We start from the raw sequence: 8,088 nt of genomic DNA, 5'->3' as shown, positions 1-8,088 counted from the left end.
ATGACAGCCCACTTGGAGTTTGCCAAAAGGCACCTAAAGGACTCTCAGACCATGAGAAACAAGATTCTCTGGTCTGATGAAATGAAGATGAAACTCTTTGGCCGGAATGCCAAAGTGTCACATCAGGAGGAAACCTGGCACCATCTCTACGGTGAAGCTTGGTGGTGGCAGCATCATACTGTGGGGATGTTTTTCAGCGGCAGGAACTGGTAGACTAGTCAGGATCAAGGGAAAGATGAACAAAGCAAAGTACAGAGAGATCCTTGATGAAAAGCTGGTCCAGAGTGCTCAGGACCTCAGACTGGGGTGAACGTTCACCTTCCAACAGGACAACGACCATAAGCACACAGCCAAGACAACACAGGAGTGTCTTCGAGACAAGTCTCTGAATGTCCTTGAGTGGCCCAGCCAGAGCCCGGACTTGAACCCGATCGAACATCTCTGAAGAGACCTGAAAATAGCTGTGCAGTGATGCTCCCCATCCAACCTGACAGAGCTTGAAAAGATCTGCAGAGAAGAATGGGAGAAACTCACCAAATACAGGTGTCCCTAGCTTGTAGCGACATACCCAAGAAGACTCAAGGCTGTAATCGCTGCCAAAGGTGCTTCAACAAAGTTCTGAATAAAGGGTCTGAATACTTATGTAAATGTTATATTTCTGTTTTTTATTTTATTTATACATTTGCTAAAATGTAAAAAGAACAGTTTTTGCTCTGTCATTATGGGGTATTGTGTGTAGATTGATGAGGGAAAAAACAATCTAATCAATTTTAGAACAAGGCTGTAACGTAACAAAATGTGGAAGTCAAGGGGTCTGAATACTTTCCGAATAAACTGTATGTTTTTAAAATGCTTACTGCCTCCAGCTCACATTGTAAAGTGGTTGGTGGCGCATTGATAGCCTGTTGCCTGCACTTGAATGGTGAATGGGAGGCAGGCTTCAATTACAATTTGAGAAATAAAAATAGTAGCGCTTTTTAATTTTGAATCAAAACTGTTTTTAGCACCCGGTTGCAATTAAAATTGTTACGAAATGAATGGGCTGATGAAAGCACATGTTTTACTCCAGCAACAACCAGCTGAGGGACTGCAAGTGAAATCCAGCTCAAAATAGGCTCTGTATGCTGTGTGCGTGTGATATTTATGTTGGATAAATAAGATACATGATGACTAACGAAAATAAACACAGGCAAATTTAAATCCACTTATGCAAGTGAATCTATAAGCATGATGGTCAAATGTATTTCCATCGACTGGTATTTCCATCAATGAATAAAAAAGCGTTATTTTGCAATAGGATTTATTTTTCTCCTTGTCATTTTGGCCGGCAACAGTTTTATTTATTGGCTGTCTTTAATCGTCATTAGGGCCCTGAGTAGTCCCTATAAACCTCTAGTTCAGAGTTACTCCTGGGGCAGAGTTACCAATCAATCAAGCAACTAATTGCTTCTATTTGGCCGTTAGAAATAGCACGGGCTAACTCATCAGATAACCTATTAAGATAGAAATTGGGATCTCTTTTCGCTGGCAGAGTGAAACATTATTTATTAAGGGAAGAGAGAGATGATTTATGGTAGGGGGCTGTGCTAAATACTTTCGAAAAACACTTTACTTAAAGGCTTGAAGTGTAATGCTTTATAACTTGTTACAAGCATGTATGAGTCTTTGTAATGAGCCTCTATGTCTTATAATAGGGTCATGGGCATTACAGGCCGTCCCCATAATGACTAGCTCATCACATAGTCTCCCTATGACACTGACTTTTCCCAAGACAAAGAATAGGACCCGAGGTCTTGTTTAGGCCTTACACGTTATTCTCCTGGTAAGTCTACATGGTTCATTAACATCATGTTATTCATAGACAGCCTCCAGCAAGATAATAGCTCTCAAACAGACCGATGTTTGTGCTATGAAAACAACCTGTGGGATTCCGATTAGCTGTAGGTATGTAAGTACTGCTTTACTCGTTAGGTGTGGTAAATGTTCTGAAAGATCAGTTTCAGTAAATTGTACCTTCTGTACAATTAGCCACTTGAAATTGAATGAACCATATTAAAACAGAACACCAAAGCCACAAATCAAAGCTAACGAACCATTTCTCGTTAAGACACAGCCATGTGAAACATATCTTGTGGTTGTCTCATCTACATTGTAGCTAAGATGGAATAACTTGTAATTGTGTGACACACCTGGATCTAATGTAACTAATTAGTGGGAAATTGCAACTAATAACCTTGAGTTTATTGAACCATTAAGGCCAGTCCGAGGATGTGAACATCACACCATGTTTAACTACATGTGATTGTGATAGACGCTAGGCCAACCAAAACGTGCTCAAGATAGCTTGCTGATTGTGATAGACGCTAGGCTAACCAAAACATGCTCAAGATAGCTTGCTGATTGTGATAGACGCTAGGCTAACCAAAACATGCTCTAGATAGCTTGCTGATTGTGATAGACTCTAGGCTGACCAAAACATGCTATAGATAGCTTGCTGATTGTGATAGACGCTAGGCTAACCAAAACATGCTCTGGATAGCTTGCTGATCGTGATAGACGCTAGGCTAACCAAAACATGCTCTAGATAGCTTGCTGATTGTGTTAGACGCTAGGCTGACCAAAACATGCTCTAGATAGCTTGCTGATTGTGATAGACGCTAGGCTAACCAAAACATGCTCTGGATAGCTTGGCTCCTTTAAAGATGCAGCTCTACATTTTCTCAACTAAGGGTTGCTAGACATGTTATTCATAGACAGCCTCCAGCAAGATAATAGCTCTCAAACAGACCGTTGTTTGTGCTATGAAAACAACCTGTGGGATTCCGATTAGCTGTAGGTATGTAAGTACTGCTTTACTCGTTAGGTGTGGTAAATGTTCTGAAAGATCAGTTTCAGTAAATTGTACCTTCTGTACAATTAGCCACACTTGAAATTGAATGAACCATATTAAAACAGAACACCAAAGCCACAAATCAAAGCTAACGAACCATTTCTCGTTAAGACACAGCCATGTGAAACATATCTTGTGGCTGTCTCATCTACATTATAGGTAAGAATGAATAACTTGTAATTGTGTGACACACCTGGACCTAATGTAACTAATTAGTGGGAAATTGCAACTAATAACCTTGAGTTTATTGAACCATTAAGGCCAGTCCGAGGATGTTAACATCACACCATGTTTAACTACATGTGATTGTGATAGACGCTAGGCTAACCAAAACATGCTCTAGATAGCTTGCTGATTGTGATAGATGCTAGGCTAACCAAAACATGCTCTAGATAGCTTGCTGATTGTGATAGATGCTAGGCTAACCAAAACATGCTCTAGATAGCTTGCTGATTGTGATAGACGCTAGGCTAACCAAAACATGCTCTAGATAGCTTGGCTCCTTTAAAGATGCAGCTCTACATTTTCTCAACTAAGGGTTGCTAGACAAGCCCTATGGTCTCTCACACACACCTACACACACACACACACACACACACACACACACCATCTTGACTGTCCATCGAAGACTATGAGGACGATGCTTGTTTTGTGAATATTGGAAAGGGATGGTTAAGTGCTTTTGGCGCTCGTGCCACTTCATGTGGCTGTGGAGGCCGATGTGGGACACACACACACACACACACACACACACACACACCCTCGTATACTCACTTTTTAATCCCAAGGATCCGTATCAAGGTAGTGCAGTGGAGGTATACGGCGTATCAATTATAAGGCTGATGGATCAGATCAGAATGTTTTGCTTAAAATGTTGATGAACTATTATTTCTTCACATTTTCAGCGCAGCGATGTACACACGGCGGTAGACCTAGAACGGTGCCCCATGTTCCAAAATGCAAATTGCGGGAAAACATAATTCTAAAATACACAGCGCACATGCAAGCGGTTTCATGGTCACAGTTGGAAATATCCATTCGAAATTTAGAGAGAGGAGATCTAAAGATGCAACAACTATCATGGGTTGCTAAAATGACTAGGATAATGCCTTTGGCTGCTAGACAAAGAAAGTTGAAAGAACCAATAGAACAGCAGTATGCTTATGACAAAGTCTTTATAAAATAATTGCCTCATTGAGTTTGTCATTGTTTCTCATAGAATATTTCACACAGGGCTCCTTTCCTTGGCCGTTCGAATTTATTTGACAAAATTAGAGTATACCCACTTCTCCATGCACCACTATACCTTTGCTTGGTTCACAACATTGATTTACATCTGACAGGCAGCTTGGCTAACAAGGATGTCACAGGATGGAACATGGTGGGGCATTGTGATACCTCGCTAGCCTAGCCCTAACAGTTGAGAGAGGATGGTGCACGACAATAGCAGGGCATTCTGCCACTGTGAAATATTTAAAAAAATATATATAATCCACAAAATTCACGTCCTGTTGCTGCAGGATTATTTTCCTGCTGTAGCAAACAGGCTCAAATTAGGATCCTACATCTGTATAGTGCGACATGAACCACATACTTCAGGTCTTTCTCTCTCTAGTCTGTTCCTGTAGAGCATTGGTATTCCACTTTTTTTCGGCAGAATTTCTGTTCTGGGGACCCTATTTTCTCCACAATAATTTCTCACAACCCCACCCCAAATCTAATAACACAACCTTAAAACCGGTAAATGTAGATTTTCACATCAACAAATAACGTTAAATTCATTGTATTTTCATCTCTTATCATAATGAAAAGAAACCAATAAATACATTTACTGTAACACCCGTCGTTTGTAGTTGAAGAAGAAGTGGACCAAAGCGCAGCGTGGTAAGTGTTCATGATATTTATTTTCAAGAAACACTCAAACAAAATAATAAAAGGGGGAAAACGCACAGTTCCGTCAGGCACATAAGCTAAACAGAAAATAACCTCCCACAAAACTCAGGTGGAAAACAGGCTGCCTAAGTATGATTCCCAATCAGAGACAACGATAGACAGCTGCCTCTGATTGGGAACCACACTCGGCTCAAAACAAAGAAATAGAAAACATAGATATTCCCACCCGAGTCACACCCTGACCTAACCAAACATAGAGAAAAAATAAGAACTCTAAAGTCAGGGCGTGACATTTACTCAATAAAATTGTATTGTTCTAATTATCTTTCTCAAAAATGTGTGTATATTGTCCCATACAATAATCAATACTCTTAGGTTTTTTATTTGTATTTTATTTTAGCAGCCCGGACGTTGAATACCACTGCTGTAGAGTGTAGGTAGTGTAGTGCCTCTATGTTTTGTGCTGGCTTGGCTGGTATACTCTTAGAAAAAAAGGTGCTATCTAGAACCAAAAAGGGTTCTTCGGCTGTCCCCATAGGAGAACCCTTTTGGTTCCAGGTAGAACCCTTTTGGTTCCAGGTAGAACTCTTTTGGTTCCAGGTAGAACTCTTTTGGGTTCCATGTAGAACCCTTTCCACAGAGGGTTCTACTTGGAACCAAAAAGGTGGTTCTAGTTGGAACCAAAAAGGGTTCTCCTATGGGGACAACCACAGAACCCTTTTGGAACTATTTTTGAGGAGTGTACCTTATCTAGAACCCTCCGGTTCCCCCACTGCACCAGAGCACTTTTCCAGACAGTTCCTTCCATCTATCCTCAAGTAGCATCCATCAGCATGAGGGATGCACTTCAATATATAAGTGTAATGTGTGGGTGTGTACACTTAGGCATGTAACTCCCACTCCCATCTGTCAGGACGGAGACAGGGAGAAAGAACGAGAGAGAGGGTGGCCCCATGAGAACCTGATGACATGCAGACTCCCACTGCCCTGAGGGTACAGTGGTACGATTACCTCCTACTAATCTCTTTCAAAACTCCCCACGCCTGGGCTAACCCCTTTTTAAAAATAGACACACAACCAACCAGTGGCTTTCTGAGGTCATGGGACTTCCATCAGTGTGAGTGGTGGCATTGGATTAAGGGGAGGGGCTCCAGTCCTGCTGCCAGTGTGAGGGATACAGGGCTGCACTCAAGGGAGGGCTGTTGGAGGTTAGTTACACCAGGGGGCTATCCTGGACTTCCCTGCCCCTGTTGTGAAGGGCCAAAGTAAGACCTTTAAACAGGTTAACATTCATTACCAGGACGCGTACTCAGAGCATGCGCTGACCAGCTGGCAAGTGTCTTCACTGACATTTTCAACCTCTCCCAGACCCAATCTGTAAAACCTACATGTTTCAAGCAGACCACCATAGTCCTTGTGCCCAAGAATGTCAAGGTAACCTGTCTGAATGACTGTCGCCCCGTAGCACTCACATCTGTAGCCATGAAATGCTTTGAAAGGCTGGTCATGGCGCATATCAACACCATTATCCCAGACACCCTGGACCCACTCCAATTTGCATACCACCGCAACAGATCCACAGATGACGCAATCTTTATTGCACTCCACACTGCCCTCGCCAACCTGGACAAGAGACCTATGTGAGAATGCTATAAAATGACTAGAGCTCAGTGTTCAACACCATAGTGCCCTCCAAGCTCATCACTAAGCTCAGGACCCTGGGACTAAACATCTCATTTTGCATCTGGATCCTGGACATCCTGACGGGCCACCCCCAGGTGGTGAGGGTAGGCAACAACACATCCGCTATGCTGGCCCCTCATGGATATGTGCTTAGTCCCCTCCTGTACTCCCTGTTCACCCACAACTGCCTGGCCGCGTACGACTCCAATACCATCATTAAGTTTGCTGACGACACAACAGTGGTAGGCCTGATCACTGACAACAAGGAGACAGCCTATAGGGAGGAGGTCAGTGACCTGGCAGTGTGGTGGCAGGAAAACAACCTCTCCCATAATGTCGGCAAGACAAAGGAGCTGATTGCACACCCCCATCCACATCGGCAGGGCTGTAGTGGAGCGGATCGAGAGCTTCAAGTTCCTCAGTGTCCACATCACTAAGGAATTAACATGGTCCACACACACCAACACAGTCGTGAAAAAGGCATGACAACGTCTCATCCTCCTCAGGAGGATGAACATTTTTGGCATGGGATCTCAGATCCTCAAAAAAGTTCTACAGCTGCACCATTGAGAGCATCTTGACTTGCTGCAACAATGCTTGGTATGGCAAATGCTTGGCATCCGACCGCAAGGTGCTACAGGGGGTAGTGCGTACGGCCCCAGTACATCACTGGGGCCGAGCACCCTGTCATCCAGGACCTCTATACCAGGCGGTGTCAGAGGAAAGCCCTAAACATTTTCAAAGACTCCAGCCACCCTTATAGACTGTTCTTGTTGCTACCTCACAGTAGGTACCACTGCACCAACAGTAGGCACCAAGTCTGGAACCAACAGGACCCTGAACAACTTCTACCCCTAAGCCATAAAACCTCTAAATAGTGAACCAAATAGCTACCCATACTATTTGCATTGACCCTTTTTGCACAAACTCTTTTGAGTCGTCACATATGCTACTGCTACTGTTTATATCTATCCTGTTGTCTAGTCACTTTACCCCTACCTACAGTATACTGCTGCTACTGTCTATTATCTATCCTGTTGTCTAGTCACTTTACCCCTACCTACAGTATACTGCTGTTACTGTCTATTATCTATCCTTTACCCCTACCTACAGTATACTGCTGTTACTGTCTATTATCTATCCTTTACCCCTACCTACAGTATACTGCTGCTACTGTCTATTATCTATCCTGTTGTCTAGTCACTTTACCCCTACCTACAGTATACTGCTGCTACTGTCTATTATCTATCCTTTACCCCTACCTACAGTATACTGCTGTTACTGTCTATTATCTATCCTGTTGCCTAGTCACTTTACCCATACCTACAGTATACTGCTGCTACTGTCTATTATCTATCCTTTACCCCTACCTACAGTATACTGCTGTTACTGTCTATTATCTATCCTTTACCCCTACCTACAGTATACTGCTGCTACTGTCTATTATCTATCCTTTACCCCTACCTACAGTATACTGCTGTTACTGTCTATTATCTATCCTTTACCCCTACCTACAGTATACTACTGTTACTGTCTATTATCTATCCTTTACCCCTACCTACAGTATACTGCTGTTACTGTCTATTATCTATCCATTACCCCTACCTACAGTATACTGCTGT

This window comes from Salmo trutta, chromosome 19 (assembly GCF_901001165.1).
Source record: "Salmo trutta chromosome 19, fSalTru1.1, whole genome shotgun sequence".
Lineage (NCBI taxonomy): Eukaryota > Metazoa > Chordata > Actinopteri > Salmoniformes > Salmonidae > Salmo > Salmo trutta.
This window is presented reverse-complemented; position numbering follows the sequence as displayed.